This window comes from Perognathus longimembris, chromosome 5 (genome assembly GCF_023159225.1).
Source record: "Perognathus longimembris pacificus isolate PPM17 chromosome 5, ASM2315922v1, whole genome shotgun sequence".
NCBI lineage: Eukaryota > Metazoa > Chordata > Mammalia > Rodentia > Heteromyidae > Perognathus > Perognathus longimembris.
The window spans coordinates 39,297,325-39,320,718 of record NC_063165.1 but is presented as its reverse complement, the minus strand read 5'-3'; positions in this window follow the sequence as shown (position 1 = coordinate 39,320,718).

Here is a 23,394-nt window from a genome sequence, read left to right as displayed (position 1 = left end):
AGGGAGGAGGTAACAAACAGTACAAGAAATGTACCTAAGGTCTAACGTATGAAACTGTAACCTCTCTGTACATCACTTTGACAATAACTAAGAAAAAATATAATAAAAAAGTAAAAAAATAAATAAATCTTTTCTAATTTAAAAAAAAATCCCATCTCAAGTGGCTCACATCTGTAATCCTAGCTACCCAATAGTCTGTGATCCAGACTTACCACAATTTGAGGGGTGACCCAGGCAAAGTAATCATCACAAAAGCAGGGCTGGAGGCCTGGCCCAAGTGGTTTAGTGAGTGGCCAAGCAAGCTGAAACAGTATGAAACTGTGAGTTCAAATCCCAGTACTACAAAAAGAAATCAAACTCAAGTGTCACATATTATATGATTTTATTTGTGTATCACTCAAAAAGTGACCAGAATTTTAAGAGACAAAGAACAAGAAGAGGAAAAATAAATAAGAAGTCCATAATTGTGAGTGCTGTGTGTGCTGGGACAATTTATATCTTCTCTGTGGTCACAGTTAAGTAACTTATTATGCTTTAAAAAAACTCACAGAACTATGTATCAAAAACAGAAAAAATGTACTATTTGGAAATGAAATCAAAGAGTTTCAGCTGAATTACTGTTGTCTTTTCAGATACAATTGGAAAATAATGTACTCTTGGCTTTCTAACCTGTAATTACATGCTGAATGAAGAAGTTCAGTAGTTTGCTCTTCTATCAATATACTTTAATATTCAGCTAGGAGCTTAATAGGTGGCCCAGAGGATAATACCAAGGCTGATAGCTTTAAATTGTGATGTTTTCATGGATTTTGTGCCCCTAGTACTCGTGTTCCATATATTTAATCCTCCAGTCCACGTTTTAATTAAAATAGTAATTCCTATAACATGTAATCATTTATAATCAGTAACACTTTCTTTAAAATAGGACCAGTTGAAAACTCTTCTTTATTCTCCTTAGTATCTATGCCTCACCTTTCTCAATTGATCTTGACACATGAGTATTTGTTCTTGAAAGAGGAGACTTAAGATGAAGCTTTACCTAAATAAATGACTGCTGATTTTGATTTAGGAAAAAAAATGTCCAATATCCCCAAAGCAATCTATTTTCAAAAATGAGTATATATATATATATATATATATATATATGCAGACTTCTTATAAAATAATTCAAGACCAATTAAGTTGTCCTAACCTGTGAATCACTGGAAGCACTCCCCTACTTGCAAGTTTGTGAGCCTATTACGCTTGCATATGTGTATGCCATAGTCAGAGGCTCCCATGACACAAAGCATCAGCCACACAGAGCTCATTAGGATTTGGGGACTCTTAAAGGTAGATAGTGACATGTAGCTGATATGTGGCTTGGTTCCCATTCAAAGGATTCTTACATGAAGATTAACCAATGAAAATGACTAAATGAGATACATACTGAGAGTGTGGTAAAGATTTGAGTCTTCTTTTGGATAGGGAGAGAAGGCAGGCAAAGGAATAGCAGTTGCTCCTTGACTGCTAGAGATGGAAAATGTGGTGAATCTGCCTACATAGTCCTAAGAAAATTTATTTGAGGAAGGCTTGGCTTCTTTCACTCAAGTTTATCACTTACTCCTCTGCATAGGGTTTTGATAATTTTAAGTTCTGATTTGCTAATCTACAACAGTTATAGGCAAAGAGGCAACGCTATTGCCTGCCATTTTCTTTTTTTAATTTCTTTTCTTTAATTTACTTTATTGTTATTATAAGGGTGATGTACAGTGGTATTACAGTTACATATGTCAGATAATGAGTAAATTTCCTATATTACTGTCAGCCCTTCCCTCACTCTCTCACTCTTTCCCAGTCCTTTCTTCCCTCTCTACCACTATAGTTCATTATCCAGTTATAGTTATAGTTATAGTTCATTATCCAGTGAGCTCCACTGCTGTACCTGTTTTTTCCTTTTTCCTCGAGTTCTGTGACTCACCAATCTTCCTAAAGATAGACAAATGAAAAAAACAGACAAAAAGAAAAGAAAACAGAAATAACAGCCAAGAGAAAAACTTCTGTTTCCATTTGTTGGAGTTTCTGTCTTTTTCTATCTGGAAATAATTGAACTAATAATATAGAAATCATTTTGTTCTAGTAAACCATTCAGATTTCTTTGGGAAGGAAATCAATATAAAGGAAAATGTCATAAATTTCAATTTCTAAAAGAAATAATTCACATTTACTTAGGCATATGGAAATATATGGATACTGTGTGGTAGAGACACAGTACTTAATCCTGAACCACTCATGGGTAGCAAATAACTGTGGATTTTCAGTAGCCCTACTATGCAGAATTTGAAGACTTACCATATGAATGTGAATTGTTTATGATAATCAAGTGCCAGTGGTAGGGAAATAGGTATTGGCTACGTGTAAGGCAGTTTAGTATCAAGCTGTGTAGAAGCTTAAGTTACACTCCCCATGTTCAAAATAGCTGAGCAATTGGAGCAACTACTGGATCCACTTGTTTGTGAATTCACTCCAAACTTCCAGGTTGCATTGACCTTGTTTTGTTAGTCATACCAAGTGGTACACCTTTTATTGTAAAGTCTTTAATCAGAAAGCTTTAGTTTCTCCTCTATTCTGTGGTTTTCTATTGTTTCTGTTGGACCACATGGATGGTACGGATAAACAGTCCCAGCGTAAGCATGGAACAGAAATACCAAATAGACAACCATCAAGGCAAACCATGCCACTATACTGCCTACCTACACGGCCAAGTTAGCTTCTGTTCCTCACTGTGAAAATTGCCAAAACCCCATTGGCTGAGAACAGACAACTATCTGTGCCTTTAGATTGGGTAGGATGGTCACTGGTGTCTCTTATATCTAACAGAATCATCAAAGTTTGTATCTTCTTTCCACAGATCCTTAGCATACCTGAGCAGATGCATATGGCCTCTGATCTACTTTGAAGACAAGAAGATCTTGGTCTTACCTCAATTGGATTCATCTTAAAAGCAGTTGAATCTGGAGTAGAAAAGAGAATATAAGGAGACAGTAGCTTGCCTGTTGCAAGTAATGTTTACTTTCCGTCTTAGTGGGGAAAATACAGCTCAGCTGAGAGAACTTCCAATGGCGTAAACCCAGTCAAAACCAGTCATCATTACCAACACCATCAGCCCGCAACTCTGGTCACATCCACATTGATTTCTAGTCATGACTGTCAAGGTTCATGTCCTTTGGCTCATTGGTTCTTCATTATCAAAGAGTTCACCTGAATCTGAGGTATCCGTGGACAACAAACCAATATAACAGCTCTTACATTTTTACTAGTTTTAACAGAAGAATTTAGGGAAATTTTCAATGGCAATAGTGTTGATATGGATAATTTATCCATGCATTTAAAAAAATATTTTAGTGGATTACCTTAATCAATACTGTAAACCCATTACATAGCACTATGTCATCAATTTTCCATGGACTCTTGTATATTTTTCCTTCTCATGTGTCTGCACATCGCAGAGATTTCTGCATAAGAGAGCTGAGAATTTTTTAAATCTTATATTTGGATGGTTCTAAGATGGCCTTGATCGACTCTACTAGGGGTACTGAGCCACCCAGGCCTAAGCATTGTCATTCTTTCTTAATAAACTTTGTGCAGGCCACATCTAACCGTTGAACCATATTTCTGATGACTTTCCTTGCCTTCTCTCCCATGTGACAACACATTTCCCCCCTTTTGTACTAATTGTGTGTAGCCGCCTAACTTGGTTGAAAAGGAATGAGTGCTCACCCAGGACAATTTTTATTATAGTGTTTATATTGGGGTGAAGCTGAGGCTGACTGGAAGTTGACCAGGAATTCTCCCTGCTCCCACACTGGAAGCTATTTTTGCACATACTTCCTGTTGCTAAGCCATAGTTTCCCATGTTTCTCTTCATTAATAGGAACTAAAATGAAGTACCCTTTGGAGCCTACTTCACCCCAACTGATTTATATGTTTGATATGGATCACCTAGAACAGTTTGGTAGGGAGGAGGTGAGATTTAAGGAGATGGCAGACTTTCCTCTAATTTTCTACTCCCAGTCCCTTTCTCTTTGAGTTAATATGGGAATAATTGATTCTGTTCTAATAATTAATCCAAACTTCTGTTTAAAGAAAAATAGTGGGAGAGGAAAGTGAAGAAAGTCATAGATCTCAATTTCCAGAAACAGGAGTTCATTTCAAAAAGAAAAAGATGTAAAACTCATGTATTTCTGAAAAAATAGGGTGCAGGTGGGAGGGGAAGGAATGAGTAGAATACTGATTCTTTTTTTTTTTTTTCCAAATTTTTATTATCAAACTGATATACAGAGAGGTTACATTTTCATATGTTAGGCATTGGATACATTTCTTGTACTGTTTGTTACCTTGTCCCTCATACCCCCCTCCCCCCTCCCCCTTACTCTTTCCCCCCCTGAGGTGTTCAGTTCACTTACACCAAACAGTTTTGCAAGTATTGCTTTTGTAGTTGTTTGTCTCTTTTTACCCTGTGTCTCTCAATTTTGGTATTCCCTTTCAATTTCCTAGTTCCAATACCAGTATACACGGTTTCCAATATGCTCAGATAAGATTACAGAGATAGTATAGGTACAACCACAGGAAGGTGATACAAGAACATCATCAATAATAGAAGCTACAGATACACATGGGACTTTGAAAGTAGTTACAACTGTAATATAACAATTGTCTCCATAACATGGAGTTCATTTCACTTAGCATCATCTTATGTGTTCATAAGGGTATAGCTATTGGGCCTTGTGATGCTCTGCTATGACTTGCCTAAACCTGTACTAATTATTCCCAATAAAGGAGACCATAGAGTCCATGTTTCTTTGGGTCTGGCTCACTTCACTTAGTATAACTTTTTCCAAGTCCTTCCATTTCCTTACAAATGGGACAATGTCATTCTTTCTGAGAGAGACATAAAATTCCATTGTGTGTATGTACCACATTTTCCTGATCCATTCGTCTACTGAGGGGCATCTGGGTTGGTTCCAGCTTCTCGCTATGACAAATTGTGCTGCGATGAACATTGTTGTGCTGGTGGCATTACTGTGATTTTGTTTGTGGTCTTTTGGATCGATACCCAAAAGTGGGGCTGCTGGGTCATAGGGGAGCCTTCTGAGGAATCTCCATAGTGCTTGCCAGAGTGGCTGAACCAGTTTACATTCCCACCAACAATGAAGTAGGGTTCCCTTTTGGCCAAATCCACTCCAATAATTGCTATTGTTAGTTTTCTTGATATATGACATTCTTACTGGGGTGAAATGGAATCTCAATGTTGTTTTGATTTGCATTTCTTTTATGGCCAGTGATGTAGAGCATTTTTTTCATATGTCTCCTGTCCATTCTCATTTCCTCATTAGAGAAGTCTTTTTGTAAGTCTTTAGCCCACTTGATGAGGGGGCTATAGGTTCTTTGCGGTTTTGTTTTGGAAGAGGGTAATTTTTTTAGTTCTGCATATATTTTAGATATGAGGCCTTTGTCCGTTGAATGGCCTGTAAAGATCTTCTCCCAGTCTGTGGGCTTTCTGTTTATCTTGTGAGCTATGTCCTTTGCCCTGCAGAAGCTTTGCAGTTTGATGCAGTCTCATTTGTCCAACCTATCTTTGATTTGTAGCCATTCTGGGTCTTTGTTAAGGAAGTTCCGTCCTATGCCAAAAAGCCCAAGTGTTTCTCCTACTCTTTCCTTTAGTGTTTTCAGGGTGTCTGTTTTAATTTCGAAGTCTTTAATCCATTTGGAATTGATTTTGGTGCAGAGTGATATATAAGGATCTAGTTTTAGTTTGTTGCATGTGTTGAGCCAGTTTTGCCAGCACCATTTGTTAAAGAGGCTATCTTTCTTCCAAACTATTGTGTTAGCTCCTTTATCAAAGATTAAGTAGGCATTGTTCTGTGGGTTTATTTCTGGGTCTTCAATTCTGTTCCATTGGTCTTCAGGCCTGTTCCAGTGCGAATACCAAGCTGTTTTTATTACTATAGCTTTATAATACAGCTTGAAGTTGGGTATTGTAATTCCTCCAGCACTGTTCGTTCTGCTTAGGATTGTTTTTGCTATTTTAGGTCTTTTATTGTTCCATATGAATTTCTGGATTGCTTCCTCTATTTCATTAAAAAATGGTGTTGGGATATTAATGGGTATTGCATTGAATTTGTAGATAGCCTTTGGCAATATTGCCATTTTGATTATATTAATCCTCCCAATCCAGGAGCATGGGAGGTTTTTCCATTTCCTTAGTTCTGACTTAATTTCGTTTTTCAAGCTTTTAAAGTTCTCATCAAAGAGGTCTTTCACTTCTTTGGTTAAGGTTATTCCTAGGTATTTTATGTTTTGGGGGGCTACTGCAAAAGGAGTTGCTTTCCTGATTTCAGCCTCAGTCTTCGGGTCATTAGCATAGAGAAAGGCCGGTGATTTTTGAAGGTTTATTTTATATTCTGCAACTTTGCCAAAGTTTTGGATCAGCTCTAGTAGCTTGGGGGTAGAGTCTATGGGATTCTTTAGGTATAGGATCATGTCATCTGCGAAGAGAGAAAGTATAACTTCATCTTTTCCTATTTGGATCCCCTTTATTTTGTCTTCTTGCCTAATTGCTCTGGCTAGGAATTCTGGTACTATGTTGAAGAGCAGGGGAGAGAGTGGACATCCCTGCCTTGTTCCTGATTTTAAAGGGAATGGCTTTAGTTTTTCACCATTTAGAGTTTTGCTTGCTATTGGTTTGTCATAAACTGCCTTGATTATATTCAGGAATGTTCCCTGGAATCCCAGTTTTTCCAGGGCTTTAAGCATAAATGGGTGCTGGATTTTATCGAATGCTTTTTCTGCATCCAGAGATAAAACCATGTGGTTCTTTACCTTGCTCGGGTTGATGTGGTGGATTACATTAATTGACTTGCACATATTAAACCAAGTTTGCATCCCTGGAATGAATCCAGTTTGATCTTGGTGTATGATTTTTTTGATCTTTTGAAGTTGATTGGCCAGAATTTTGTTGAGAATTTTTGCGTCTATGTTAATCAGGGAAATCAGTCTGTAGTCCTCTTTCCGTGATGAGTCCCTGCCTGGTTTTGGGATGAGGGTTATACTGGCTTCATAGAATGAGTCTGGTAGTGAACGTTCTCTTTCAATTTCATTGAAGAGTTTGAGAAATATTGGTGTGAGTTTTGTCTTGAAGGCCTTGTAGAATTCTGCAGTGAATCCGTCTGGACCTGGGCTTTTCTTGGATGGGAGATCATTTATTGCCGTTTCTATTTCAATACTGGATATGGGTCTGTTTAGAAGGTTTAAATCTTCATGTCTAAGTTTGGGGATATGAATTTTTTCTAGGAAATCATCTATTTCTTCCAGGTTCTCAAATTTGTTGGCATAAATGTTTGCAAAATAGTCCCTTATTATTTTCTGAATTTCGGTTATTTCTGTGGTGATGTTACCTGTTTCATCTCTTATCTTGTTTATTTGAGTCTGCTGCCTTTGTTTCTTGGTCAGGTTTGCCAGGGGTCTGTCTATCTTGTTGATTTTTTCAAAGAACCAATTCTTTGTTTTGTTGATTCTTTCGATGGTTTTTTCATCTCTAATTGATTTAATTCTGATTTGAGTTTAATTATTTCCTTCCGTCTATTTACTTGGGGTTTGGCTTATTGTTCTCTCTCTAGGAAATTAAGGTGCTTCCTTAAATAATTGAGTTGCTGTTTCTCCAGTTTGTTGATGTATGTACTCAGAGATATAAATTTTCCTCTGAGTACTGCCTTTGCTGTGTCCCAAAGGAGCTGGTACTTTGTGTCCTCAACTTGGTTGAATTCCATAAACATTTGAATTTCCGTTTTAATTTCTTCAATTACCCACTGATGGTTCAGCAGTGTGTTGCTTAGTCTCCATGAATTGTAGGATTTTCTGTGGTGGCTGTTTGAGTTGAGCTCTAATTTTATTCCATTGTGGTCTGAGAGAATGCAGGGAATGGTTTTGATACTTCTGAATTTGTACAGATTTTCTTTGTGCCCTAAGATGTAATCTATTTTGGAGAATGTTCCATGTGCTGCGGAGAAGAATGTGTATTCTGTTGTTGCTGGATGGAATATTCTGTAGATGTCGGTTAACTCTAGTTGGTCTATGCAATTATTTAGTTCTGTGGTTTCTTTGTTCAGTTTTTGGCGTGTTGATCAGTCCAGAGGTGATAGCGGAGTGTTAAAGTCCCCAACTATCAATGTATTTGGCTCTATGAGTGTTTTTAGAGTCAGTAGTGTTTGATGAAGTTGGGTCTTCCTGCATTTGGGGTGTAGATATTTAGAATGGTTATATCTTCATGTAGGAGAGATCCCTTTACCAATATGTAGTAGCCTTCTTTGTCTCTTCTTACCTTTTTTAATTTAAAGTCAATTTTGTCTGATACTAGGATTGCAACTCCAGCCTGCTTGTGGGGGCCATTTGCTTGATAGATTTGATTCCAGCCATGCACTTTTAGAAGATGTTTACTTTTGCTGGATAGATGTGTCTCTTGGAGGCAGCAGAAAGATGGATCTTGATTTTTGATCCAACATATGAGCCTCTTGCTTGATTTGAGAATTAAGTCCATTAATGTTGAGAGTTAGGATTGAGAGATGATCGTTTGTTCCTTTCATTATCACTATCTTGTTAAAAGCTGTGTCTTCCCATTTCTTGTTCCGATGTTTACTATTTAGGGTTCATTTCTCTGTCTGTATTGGGATCTTGATTATTTTCCCTGTATAGTACATCTTTGAGGATTTTCTGTAAAGCTGGTTTGGTGGAGATATATTGTTTCAGTTTTTCCTTACTGTGGAAGACTTTTCTTTGACCGTCGGCTATGAATGAGAGTTTGGCTGGGTACAGAATTCTTGGTTGGTAGTTATTTTTATTTAGTGTTTGGTATACTTCATTCCAGGCTCTCCTTGCTTTCATGGTCTCTGCTGAGAAGTCTGGGATAATTCTGATTGTTTTCCTTTATATGTGATTGTTTTCTTCTCCCTAACAGCTTTAAGTATTCTTTCCTTGTACTCTACTGATCTTGTTTTGATCACAATGTGTCAGTGGGATGTCCTATTCTGGTCTGGTCGGTTTGGGGTTCTAAATGCTTCTTGTATCTGTATAGGCCTTTCCTTCTGGATATTTGGGAAGTTCTCAGCTATTATTCTGTTAAATAGGTTGCCTATCCCATTAACCTCTTTCTCCAAGTTTTCCTCAATACCTATTATCCTTAAATTGGGCTTCTTGATCGTGTCTTGAATCTCCTGTAGCGATCTGTTTTGTTGATTGGACTGGATTTGTATTGATTTTTGATCTTTCTCCATAGAATCTAAGGAATCTTCAGCTCCTGAAATTCGATCCTCTGCTTCAGTTAGTCGGGACTGTAGGCTAGCTACTTGATTTCAAATCTCTTTTCCTTCTGACTGGTCTTTCCTGCTGATTTCCATGTCATTTCTTAGGTCTTGTATGGACTTCTTTACTTCATTAACTTCATTACTTTGGTTTTGAGTGTTGTCTCTCAAATCTTTAAGCTGGGTAGCTATCTTTTCATTTGACTCTTGAAGTTCATTTATCTTTCTATTTGTGGATGCCATGAAATTCTCTATTAATTTTTGCTTTGCCTCCTCACACTCTAGAATAATTGACTGAAGAGATTCAAACTTTTCATTTATCATGTTTATCAGTAGACTTTGTAGAGCATTTTGAGGGTTCTCTTCTATGTCTTTGATTGACTGCTCTGCTCCCTGATTGTTTTGAGTGGGGGATAAGACTTCATTGTTTGCCATCTTTCTTGTGTTCCTTCTGCCCATTTGGATTGGGAATGCCAGTCTACCAGCACCTGTGAGCACCGTTTAAGACCCAAAGCAGCCCTTACCAAGCACTGTTGTGTAAATCTTACAAGTTCACAATTATACACAGATACCCTGTATATCTGTCTATAAAATTAGATTTGGTGTTCCTAAAGAATACAATTTCAATATAACAACCGATCCTGGGCCCTGTATTCAATAGTTACTTATTTACTGTTATAACCCTATAAGCAATTCTTGTTTTTATATTAAGTTCTTTTAGGACTAGCTTTCTCTATGAGCCCCTTTGATTCACTTAGATTAAGCTGGAATACCCTCTATCCAATAACCAGGAGTCAATGGAAACTGGAGGTCCAGGCAGTAAGTCAGGAGGGTAAGTTGGAGGTAGTAAAGAGAATAGAGTAAAATGTATTGGGGAGGGTGTTGGTGATTTTGGTTTAGTTTCAGTTACGTGGAAATGTGGAGAAGAGTAGAATCAGTAGAAAGAAAAAGGTAAAAATGATAGACAATGGAGAGTTAGCAGAAAAGAGTGGAGGTGTTATTCATAGGAAAGTAATTTTTAAAGAAAGAGAACGCAAAGAGAGAAATAAAGTAAAAATAGTGGAAGACAGATGCACAAAACAGAGAGAAATTATTTAAAAAAGAAAAAAATAAAAAGGAAAAAATCCAGAAAAGGAACAACCCAAACAAACAGAAAAGAAAAAAAAAACTTGATAAAACAAACAGGTAAAAATAGAAAACAAAACAAAACAAAAAAACCGACAATGTTTTAGAAGTGAAAAAAAAATTTTTTTTTTAAAGTTTAAAAAATGTTTGAAAAGAAAAAAAAAAATGGAGTCCTCCTTGTTTGGGTGGTCTTTACCCAGTCTCTGGTTACCTTGCCATGGTCTGCAGTCTATTTTCCTGATTGGCTAGGTTTGACTTGATTTCAGTTTGCAGGGGGTGGTTCTGTTCTGACCCTTCACCCCTGTTGGTGCAATCCTGAGTCTCTGTGGTTTGCACAGCTTGCAGATAGGCCTTGGGCGTCCTCTGTAGATGGGGACTTGAGCAGTCTTGGGAACCTTGGCTCCTCTGTCTGCTGTGGGGCCGCTGCCTTTAATGCCTGGCTTTGAATAGGCTGTGGACTCAGCAGGGCGGGGCACCTCTGGCCTGTTTTACCCAGCTGAGAGTTGCTTGCCTGGGGTAGGTTCCTCCTTCCTGGGCGGGGCGACCTCCTTGGAGGAGGTGGCTATGGAATTCAGCTCCGTTTCGGGCTGGGAATTGGGCTTCCTCTGTGATGGGACCATTTAACTGTCTCAGGAACTGTTTGTTCTTCTGTCTGGTGTTTCCGTGCTGCCAGGAGCTGCTTGCCGCTTTCACTTTAAATTTAGAAATTCCGGTGGGCAGGGCGGGGCACCACTGACTAAGCCAAGGCCCAGGACACACCTCCCACCTGGGCAGGGGGTGTTCTCCTGGGCGGAGCTGGCTGTCACTGTTCAGTCCCTCTTGCCCTTTTCAAAGATGGCTACTTTGACCTCACTTTCCCCAGGCCCGATTTAGTTCCAATCTGGTCTGACCCTATGCCAGTGGCAAAGATGGCGCTTTGCTCTGGTGGTGGGGGAAGGCCTGCCTTCCAGAAGCTGCTCTGTTGGTGTGAGTGAGAATATCTTTCGTGGGGTACTCACGCTTTCTCTGCGATTTCAGGTCGTCTGTGCTCAGCCCCCGTCTGGAGGATTTCTCCCTAGTCTACGCTGTGTACTTTAGCTGCGCGAAGTGCGGGTTGCTGTGCCGGGTGCTGTGCCAGCGCCGGCACTGGCGCGGTGGAGGGTCGCTGCCCGGAGTTCAAATCTGTGTTTTCAGATGAGCAAAGTCGATTTTTCCTTCCTGGCCAGAATCCCTGTACTGTTAGAACTTACTCTGGCTGTCTTTCTAGGAGTAAAAGTTTCTATGGGGTGAGAAAACTGCGATGTCGGAGGGAGCTCAGCTAGTCCTGTGCAGCTCCTCCGCTGTCTTCCTGGAAGTGAATACTGATTCTTGAAAGGAGTTTAATAGTGTCTAATTGACCCTGAAATGTCTAGATTAATTCTGATTAAATTTTCCACAGATATAGGCATCGGTGGAACAAAGCAAGATGTGAGACAAGTTACAAAGAAAGAGTACTCTCTGATTTTATGAATTTTCTTAATATGCTCAATGGATACACTTGTGCATTTAAGTATAAGCATACTAGTGTAGAAAAGGACTTTCAAGTTGAAAGGCAGGGTATAGGAATTTAACAGATGCAGCCAGAAATTTGAGCCTTATCATTTGCTACTATGATTTCAAACAAAATTCTCAGTTTTAAAGACTGTACTTCCTTTATCTCTAGCAATAACATACAATTTCTACAATATATATGATAGATATAATTTCTCAGAGATAGTGAATGCAAAATAACTTGTACAGTACTTATCAAGATCGCAAAAGCCCTTCTTTGCTGTTATTAGGGTGAATAAATACAGGACTGGATCAACTGCTTATTCAGTTGGTTGTTTGCTGCCTGGCTCATATTTAAAAGCCAAGATCTGTTCTCCAAATAACTGAGTTGGCAAGATGATTCTTGAAATTTTATTCTGAAAAATTTATTATACTGGTATTAAAGTATCAAAAACATTGTAAATATATATAGTGTTGAGTAAGTATTGACATATCAGCTTTTTATCCTTTTAATTGCTGGAGACCTTATTGATTCAAGTGTCACTAAAGAGTAAATGGGAAGGAAAGAGGAGGGTTAAGAAGGGTTAAAAATTATATAATAAAAAAGAATTGCCCGAAAGACTAAAAAATGGAGAAGGGTGTGGCAATTAGCTGAATACAGGTTATCCTATTACCAGACTTTTGAAATGATATATTTACTTATATATGTATGTATTTAGTCATTTAAATACAGACTGCTTCATGAATTTGCATGTCATCTTTGTAGAGGAGTCATCCTAATCTCTCAATATAATTGCAGTTTTAGTGTCTGTAATGCTAAAGCCAGCCAACACTTTTCTACTTTAAAGGAATTGATATTTCAAAGGAATATTGTAACCCAAAAGATTGAGGAGCTAATAGAAGTTCTATAACTTTCAATTAATGGTTACATCTTAAAATTCCTCATAGATAAATTCATATTTGGGATGGAGTACTGAACTTTCATTTTTTAGGAGTAATAAGAGTTAAGGAAAATTCTTGAAAACAGTATCTTGCTATCATTTTCATCCATACTCCAATCAGGCATGCAATTGAATTATCTTCTGTGACCTGTTGTGAATGGCCTTTCAGATACTGAGAATTTTTTAATTTTTCTTTCTGTTATTATGGGCGCTCCATCTGTTATAGTTGTTTTCATGGTAATAGCTGTTTTTTTCAATGATGGTCTTTAAAGAGCCAAGGAAGTTCATTTCACTTAGCATTATCTTATGTGTTCATATGGATATAGCTATTGAGCTATTGTGATCTTCTGCTGTGTCTATTCTAGAGATGTACTAATTATTTCCTATGAGAGAAACCATAGAGTTCATGTTTCTTTGGGTCTGGCTCACTTCACTTAGTATGACTTTTCACAAGTCCTTCCGTTTCCCTACGAATGGGACAGTATCATTCTTTCTGATAGAGGCTTAGAATTCCATTGTGTATATGTATCACATTTTCTTGATCCACTTATCAGCTGAGGGGCATCTGGGTTGGTTCCATATTTTAGCAATGATAAATTGTGTTGTAATTAACATAGTAGTCTGGTGGCTGTAGTGTGGTCTTGCTTGTAATCTTTTGGGTAGATGCCCAAAAGTGGGGCTACTGGGTCATAGGGGAGCTCTATGTTTAGCTTTCTGAGGAACCTCCATACCACTTTCCAGAGTGATTGAACAAGTTTACATTATGAACTCCATGTTATGGAACTAAGTGGTATATCATTGTTGTAGGTAATGTTAACATATCATGTGAAATATGGTACCTTTTTTCTCTCATATTCCCTTCCTGTGGTTTTACTTCTGCTATTATTGTAACTGATCTTAGTACCCCAGATACTGTAAATACACGTACTGGAACTAGGGAAGCGAAAGGGGATACCAAAATCAAGAGACAAAGGATAAAAAGACAAACCATTGCAGTAGTGATAATTATAAAACCAATTGGTGTAAACCAACTCCACAACTCATGGTGGAGAGAGGGTACTGGGGAGTGGGAGATGGGGGAAAATGAGGGAGGGGGTTACAAGTTGGATATGAAATGTACTTGCCTTACATATGAAACTGTAACTAACCCCTCTGTACTTCACTCTGACAATAAAGAAAAAAAAGCCAAAGAAGTTATATATCTAGTTGCAAATACCAGGTGTCCATTCTTCCCAGCTTGGAGGCATTCTAGCAAGGCAGCATCTCCTGTTGTTGATAGGTTCCTGGATTAAGCCTGATTGTGCTTTTTGGTTATGATTCTTTTTATTCAGGAGCAACTCACCCAGTAACATGATGACTCTTGGAGTAATTTATGTTGACCTCCTTTGGTTTCTAAAGCACAGAAAAAAACAAACCCAAAAACACATGTGCACCCATATACGTCCACATCTGTATATTATCAGGCTTATCTTCATGCTGACTATGTTCATTCTGCTCATTTTCTATGATTTCCAGGATTTCCTTCTTCATACTGCTTAATTTTTCTCCAGAGTGATTATATATCATTGATTTTACTCTCTAATCTTTCAGTATCTTAATTTTGAACACATACCACACCATTCTTAAATAAAGAAGAAAATAAGAAAGGGGGAACCACTGACAATTTATTGGGCTAACATTTTTTTTTCAAAGATATAAAGAAAATTAGACTCTTCGGGAATATTAACTAGAAAGAGCTAGTCCTGATACACTGCTCAATAGTGCGAAGGTGAAATAGTTTTTAAGTCTTATCTTGTTATATAGACACTGTAGGATAAAAATGAATAGGTCTAGAAAGTGTGAGAAACTTGTTAGGGTCTGAGTCCTCGATAGTATGACTTCTTTCAAAGCTAACAAATACCTTTTATTTCTTAAGTTTAAACAAAATCAGAAACCACCATCACATGTGAGAGTTTCACATTAAGGATAATAAGTAAAGAGAGTTTTCTGAAGCATTTAAAACAGAATCATCAGAGTTTAGGATTGAGAGGGACTTTCTTCATTTGTTGATGAGATCAGGCTTTGCTATGTAGCTCAGACTGGCCTCAAATTTGTGATTCTTTTACTCTGCTTGAGATATTTTTTTCAGTCATATATTTAGTTAGGAAATTAAAAAATGTGATACTTTGAAATCACATTTGTCTTCCTTCTTGTCAAAGTCATTCAATTTTTTTTGCCACAAGTAATGATGATAAAACAACTGGTGTGGCTAAAAACAGTTTAGAATAGGAAAGGGACCCAGAGTATCTTCTGGCTCATTTATTATCTTGGGGAATTCAGAAATCATTCAGATACTAAAGGTAAGTTTAGGCTTTAAATAATCACTTTACTCCATTTTTTCTGGTAATAAGTTCAGAGAAGATTGGACTTAATGTTGGAGTAGTTGGATTGACAACCCTGCTCTTTTACTTTAAATTGTGTTTCTCATGGATCAATAGCTTAATCTTTTGAAACGAACTTACTTTATTGAAGCTAACTATGGCTTACAGAGAATCAAGTGAGAGCACACAACAAAACAATGACCCTGCTGGTGACAATGATAATAACTAACATTTATTTGGCTCTTCTGGGTGTTGCTAAGTGTCTTAAACTTGTTTTAAAGTTGAGATCTTAACAACAATTGTACTAGGTGATTGCTGTGATCTGAATGTATATTCTCCCAGAGTTATCTGTTGAAATCCTCTCCACCATTGTAATGGAAAGTGAATTATCCATGGAGATAGGGTCTTGAGAGTTGTGAATCCCAGAGCCCTGCCCTGTCCTTCTGAGAACATGACAAGGAAACATCATTTCTGAAGTAGGAAAGAGGGAATCAAACCTGAATCAATTGTTGGTCCCCATCTTAGACTTCCTAGCTTCAAATTGTGGTGTTAGGGTATTGCCACCTGAATGAGCTATGACGGTACATATATGTGAGAGAATTTGAAATTTAAAGGACTTATCCCGATGCTGGTGGCCCACACTCATAGTCCTACCTACCAAGACAATGAGATCTGTGGATGGCGCTTCAATGCCAGCCCAGACAGGAAAGTCTATGAGAGGGTTACTCCAATTAACTACCAAAAACCTGGAAGTAGAGCTGTGGCTCAAATGGTAGAGTGCCTTGAGCTAAAAATCCCAGGGACAGTGCCTAGGTTCTGAGTTCAAAAACCAGAATTTGTGTGTGTGTATACATATATATGTATATGTCTTTGTTATATATACATATATATGCAACTATATATTTAATACATATTTTAAAAAAGGAGTTATGGGGCTGAGAACGTGGCTTACCCATAGAGTGCTTACCGACCATGCATGAAGCCCTGGGTTCAAGTCCTCAGTACCACGTAAACAGAAAAAGCTGGAAGTGGCACTGTGGCTCAAGAGGTAGAGTGCTAGCCTTGAGCAAAAAGAAGCCAGGGACAGTGCTCAGGCCCTGAGTCAAAGAGCCAGGACTGGCAAAAAAAAAATGGAGCTATGTTGATGTGAACTATTAGTACTTGAAATATTTTATTTGGCCTACATAAAAAAAGTCCATTTTTCTCTTAGGACTCTTCATACAAGTGTCATATATTTTGAGTGTACAAAACTCTGAGATCCCTTAGGTGAATAAACATTGTGCTATTAACAACTATGTAAAGAAAAGCAAAATACCATTCAAAAACAAAACAATGAAGCAATGGTACCAAGCTAAAAAATAATACCTTACAGCAAATACGTACAAACGTTCACATACATGTGCTTTTTTTATGAATAAAAACAGAGGCTCTTAGTGATCACCAAATAGCTATGTAGTTTCCAACTTTTTCTAGATACCCTGAGAGTTAAAAAAGAAATATGAAATCAATTTTGGCCAATAAAATATAAGGAGAATTAATGAGTATGCATCTAGGTCAAGTAGTTAAAGAGTTGGTATGTCTCCTTCTTTTCCTTTTTCCCTGTGGTCATGATCTTTGGGTCCAGATATCCCCCATGGCATATAAATAACTTGGAGATTAATTCTATGACTTGCATTGCATGAGTTCTAAGAGGATAAAGCATGGAGAGGTTGTTTTTTGTTACTGCAGCTGAGCCCATTCTGGCTAATATAGTGCTCTGTGTGCCACTCATAACTCCATCGTCCGAAGAATCTAGCATAATTTGATAAATAAATGAAACTGCTTTGTAATTGTTTGTGCAAATAGTATGGTAAAATCTCATAACTTACAGAGATATATCTGAGATACATGTAAATTTGATTTAATTGCTGAAAGGACCAAAGATGAAGTTCTTTCTAATCACTACACATCACTGGCCTAACAAAAGAGCATAGTGTTTTCTAGGCACATATATAGATAGTCATATTTGTTGAAATGTTGGGTGACTGGCTCAAGTGTTCATTTGCCTTAGGTCTTGCGCAGGCATGCTAGTACCAAAACAATCATTAATTTTGCTCATTTATACCTTTCTATTTGGGAAAGTCTAGTCTAATGCCACTCTAGCTAAATGGCTTGTTATGATGTTTTAACACTAGTTCTAGAAAACTGAGATTATTTACATCTTTATTCCATTAAGTGGGCTACTTTATTATTATTATTATTTTATTATTATTGGTCTTGTTATTTTTGGCAGGGGTGAGGGGTTGTTGTTGGTGGTGGCGATTTTCTTTCATAATTTAACTGAGCTTCTAGAGCTGGAAAAATCTTGAGTCCTGATTTCTTTATCAGTAAAACAAGGCCTTTTCTAGCCCCAATTCTATAATTCTTTATGAACAAGAGAATGTACTGCCCTGCATGGTATTATGTGGAGCTAGCATGAATTAAAATACCTTTGATAATAATAGAGTGAATCTGATCAATGCAGATGGCTAAGCCAGATAATTCAATCCCTGAAGTGGGTTTTATTCAGTTTGATGTCCTTATTCATTTCATAAATTGTGTGATTAGGTAACAATAGTCCCTGTATGAGAAGCCGGCTAGCCATGGTCAAGCTGTAGATTGTGAATGGATAGAAACCCATTTCATATAGGTCACATGAACTCAAAGCTATGTCTGTACAAATAGTGTTCACATTAAGCTCCTGTTTTTAAATGATCCAAGGGTTGGTAAACTTGACTCAGGTTTTCACAGAGAACAAATCTTTAGAACATAATTTAATAATTAAGTGTAAAACATTAAAGTAAGAATTTGGTAAAAATTTGATTAGCATACATTTGAGTTTGTTATCAAAATAATATATATTTTATTAACTTAACCATTTCTGAATTGCCAAAATATTTTAATTACTAAGTTTGTTGCTGTTTTAGAAGTTCATTTGCGATTTTTTTTCATGTGCCAAGTTGTAGCCTGGCTTGTCAGTTTGTGCAGGTTTGAAATGAACATATATCATTTTGTATTCTTTTCTTAAATGCTACAAATAACCCCATGTAAAATGAATGAGAAGCTTGTCCCTTCCCTCAAGGATTTAATTAAAATGCTTATTTTTCTTTTAAAAATATTCAAGATAAATGGTGTTTCTCTTAATGAAATGAAAGGCAGTCCACCAGTAGATTTTATGATATTCTTCATTGAAAAATATGAATATAGCATGCCTGTTTTCATTATCCACAGGAAAGTAGCATAGGTCCTTCTGAATGGTGACCCCTCATCTTTCAGTCTTCTCTTCCTCCACCAAGTGACACAAGGACCCAGGGTGATCTGATGAGAGTTAACCTAATTTAAATGATATAACAACATAATAGAAAAATATTGGTTGCATATGGAGGGAAATGACATTTGAGAACTCATTTATTAGATTGACAAACTGGGGCATCGCATGAAGTATTTTGCTGATCTGCCTGGCTGCTAGTGTACTCCTCAGTATCAGTATTCATTTACATATTATGTCATGCCTCATTTAAGGTAGACTTCATGCCAACTACATCTGGAAACTCTCTTGTACTTTTTTCAAAAATGTAACCTTAGTGTGAGTAATTTAATGTGCTTGTGTGACTTCTGAAAATTCTTTGTGGATATTCAAATACATGTGATTTCTCATTAAGGACTCATAGAACAGAGGCAAACTTTATTAAAGTCTGTTGTGGTCCGGTGCTTGTTTACATCTTCTGGTTCTCTATACAAGGTCTTTGCTACTTCCTTCTACCCACTGTGTTCTGTGGTCAGATTCATTTCCTTCCACTCCCTTGGGAGCAAACTAGACATTCATAAATCTGCTCAGAGAACTCTTTAGTTGTGACAGTGGGTCTTTGGTGACAGACAGACCAGAGGAATAGCAGTGCCAACTAGGCACCATGAATTATAATTTATTGCCTTTTGGTCTGTACCCCCAGTTCCCACATCCATGGATCCAAACAACTATAGGAACTTGGGAAACACTTGTGTTCCTACTGAACTGTATAGACCCTTGCCTTGGTCTCTCATTCCCTAAATAATACGACAAATGTTTATATGGCATGTACATTGTATTAAATTTTATAAGTAACCAAGAAATGAAGTAAAATGTGTGGAAGTTATGAAGAGGTTATATGTAAATGTTGCATTTTATAAAAGGTTATCCATTGGGAATTTGGTATCTTCAGGGGTCCTGGACTAAATTCCCTGTGAATAACCAGGGACAATGGAGCTATAATTGCCTTGTTACTTATTTATGCTGTTTCTCCATTTGGCTATTTGAAGTTTTTCCTTTTTCCTTTGCTATTATTTCAGCTAAGTTATTCTATCATTTTCTGAAGATTTAGCAAAATGCTATTAATAGACTTCACCTCACCTAGTTGTGATCTCCCACTGTTGACCTCTGTGATATTTTGCTCCCCAAGACAGGGCTTCTTATTTGGTTTCTCATAGGTGAGGCCCATTCCTTTCTGTTGCTTTGATTTTCTTGAATTATGAGATCATATGTTGGCAGGTTTCTACCTAAATTTGGCTTTTCTGCTTGAACACACATGTTCTTTCTGGCCCCAGATTTGTTGGTGATTATGGGCTGTGATGCCTCAAAGATTTTTTTGTGTACAACTACTTTGGAAAAGAAAAATGGTCAGAAATGGTTCATTTTTCAAGGCTACTATAGCACTCCCAACATTTTTTAGTGAAAGAAATAATAACATAACCTCAACGTAATGTCTGGATATGATTTAGTTAGATAGAGACATGAGATAATAGCATAGTCTCTGAGAGAGCTCCTGAGTGGTCTCCTGATTTACTTCAAGATGTGTTTGACTCCAAGGATACAAAAACACAAAGCCACAGGAAAGTGACCGCACCACCTACCTGATAAGCATGCTGAGATTCATAATTCCATGCCATTCAGAAAGCTCATACAAGCCCAGAAAATGTGTTCAACATCCACCAGAGGACACCCTGGCCACCTGGAACTCTCCCAGAACCTATACATATTAAAATAAAGATGAGATTCGAGTCATTGTCACCCTTCTCAATAGTGTACCCACTGGGAAGAATTAATCAGGAGCTCCTAGATCTCTGAGTATCAACTTGTTAGGCTCTTAGGACCTGCTCCCAGCAATAAAATGGCCACAATTTTCTGGAGCAGACAGGGTATGGTGAAGCATTGTAAAAATTGGGCTTCTCAATTTTCTGGACACATGCCAGTTTCCAAGCTCCATTCTTCTTCCTCCTGTCCCAAGTGCTCTTAAGGCAAGACACATGGTAGTTCTCTAGTGGTCTAAGATAGTGTTTCAAGCATCCATCTCAGAAAGCACAATCAATATATAGATTTCTTAAAAAATATTGGCTGACTGATCCAAAGTTAATGAGATGGTTACTACGAAAGATAATTCTCGAGTCAGAAGGAATTTGCTTCCCCAATATTTGCATGCATGTTTATGTACTTTAACATATAGATCAGATATTACATATATTATGTATATACATATACACACACGGTCCCACTGCTTCAATGCTAAGTACTTACTACTATAACCATAAAATCACACAGCCTGTTTATTGAAATCTTTAGCAAAGATGAATGAACTTCCTTGTTATTTAAAGCTTGTCCCAGAAAGATTTTTTAACTATGACATGTAGGCACAGTGTTGCTAAGTATAGCGGACACTCCTTGGCCCTTGAAAGGATTTGTTGTGTTTTTCTGATGTCATGGTATCAGAACTAAGCACGACTCAAGCATTACAAATGTAGCTACAGTTGTTGTGTGGTTTCATTATGCCATTAGTCTTAATACTACATTCCAATGGAAAAAATTCTTCAAGAGAATCCATTAAAATATACTTTGACACATGATATGATTACTGGTATTTCATAGAACTTCTTTTTGATGTAGAGACCACTTAGTCTTAAGGAAGTTACATCGAATGATTCTCCCATAGCTGCTCACAGTATTTACACAGCAGGAATTCCATGTGTGGGCTCTACAGTCTCTTCCTCCCTCAAACAAGTCTTCTTTTATTTGTCTCAGATGTGTGGCACCTAGCTTGCCCTATACTCATTCAATGGAATGCTCCCACTTCTTCCCTTTTTGAAGACTACGACTCTCCAACCAGCACACTCATAATGTAAGACCAAATGCCAGATGGTTATAATGGCTTTTGTTTCTACCATCTGGCCATGACTTTGAGGTGCACACAGTGGCATCTCAGTAACCTGAGATCTGTGAGTAGTAGGGTGGGGATGGTGATAGGGATGTGCTAATGGCTTAGCTTGTTGAAGATGCTTTGGAATATGCCAGGCTGGATTCTTCGGTGCATCAGCAGAAAGTCTCCTTGAAATTGCCTTTGCTGATTATTGGTGAAAGCAGTCATGTTAAGCTGATCCTCTCACACGTTGGAAATCTATGAACATCAGTGTAAGAGAGCGAAAGGACAAGAGCAGGTTTGTTCACACAACACATGGGAGAGACAGTCACAGAAAGTTCTTTCTTTAAATTGATATGACAATTACCAACAAAATGTATGGTTAGCTTGAATGAGAGTGATATTATTCTCACAGATAATATGCTTCCTCCCAACTCATCAAGTCTCCAAAATTTCACGTACTTTAGGAAAATAAACTAGATCCTCACTTCACCTATGAAGGTACCCTACCCTTGTAACCATGTAATGGACTAGTGTTGTTAGGGAAGTGTTCAATATCTAGTATTTTCCTTACTCTTAAGAAAGTAGTATGTATTTTCATTGTGTCCTTTTATGCAATCTAAAATATCTCCTATTGTCAAGCACAGAGAAGGATTTTTTTCCCCTTCTCTCTGAGGACACCAAAGCTCTTAGCCTAACCTTCATTTGCAGAAAATGTTCTATTCTATGATAGGAAATCTATGGTCTGAGCAAACATGGCTAAGCATTCTAATGAAGCTGAGAAAAATTCTTTATTTGTCCAAGCCTGGTTTTCAATCTTATTTATTCTCATGCTAATAAGTAAATCAAACGTCTGCCTTTTCTTTACAAGAAGTAATAATACCCATGGTTCAGCCTAGCTAGTGTGAAGCTATTAGGAATCACAAGAAAGGGAGTAGTTGAAACACATTTCTGTAACACTTGTAAAATATTGTCTTAGTATTACTATTCCCTGAACACAAAAAGACTTACTTCTTCTTTTTAGTAATTTGTTATTTTCAGATGTTTGATATACATCTGAACATGGTTAGATTTACTGCTAAACCACTATTTATTGCACATTTATATTACAGCCACAAATATAGGTATTTTGGATATATCTATCAAAAACAAACATAAACCAACCAACCAAGTTTAAAAACAACAACAATAAATGATCTCTATCTTTAACAAATTGACATTTTTGTGTAGAGAAGGCCAGAAATAAATAACATAATAAATGTGAAAATTACATAAGGTGCATTAGGAGACAGACACTTAATGCTATGGATAAAAGATACAGAAGAGGCTAAGTCATATCCTGAAAGTGGAGGGAAGAAAGATCTCATTGGGGAAGTGACTTTTAAGCAAAAATTTCAAGGAAATGATAGAGACAGCCATGACATGTATCTGGAGAAGATGTCAGAGATGAAGGAGAGGTCAGGTACAAGCCCTGTGGTGGGAGTGCCTGGCCTATTCTAGGAATAAGAGATAGGCAGTGTATTTGGAGGCACAAGAATATGGAGGAAGATAATACAGCCACTTTAAAATAATTTTCAAAGGCAGAAATAAATATTTACAGATTAAAATAATGTTTTAGGTTGAAGAAGTAAATAAAACAATTGTATCAGTGAAAACATTTCTATTTCTAAAAGGAGAACTTATTGACGTATTTATGTATAATGTAAGTAATATATTGAAACAATATCTCACATTTTAAAAGGGTTGAATTTGTCTCAACCATGTTTTCTATAGGTGGATTATAACATGGACACACTAGGTACATAGGAGTGGACATAAGGTCCTACTTATATCTATGTGTGTCCTCTTGATCAGTCTTCTCAGGTCATGTAGCTTCTCTAAATATTACCAGTTTCTTACACAACTATCTCCCTATCTGATTTGTTCGAATGTAAGCAGCTAA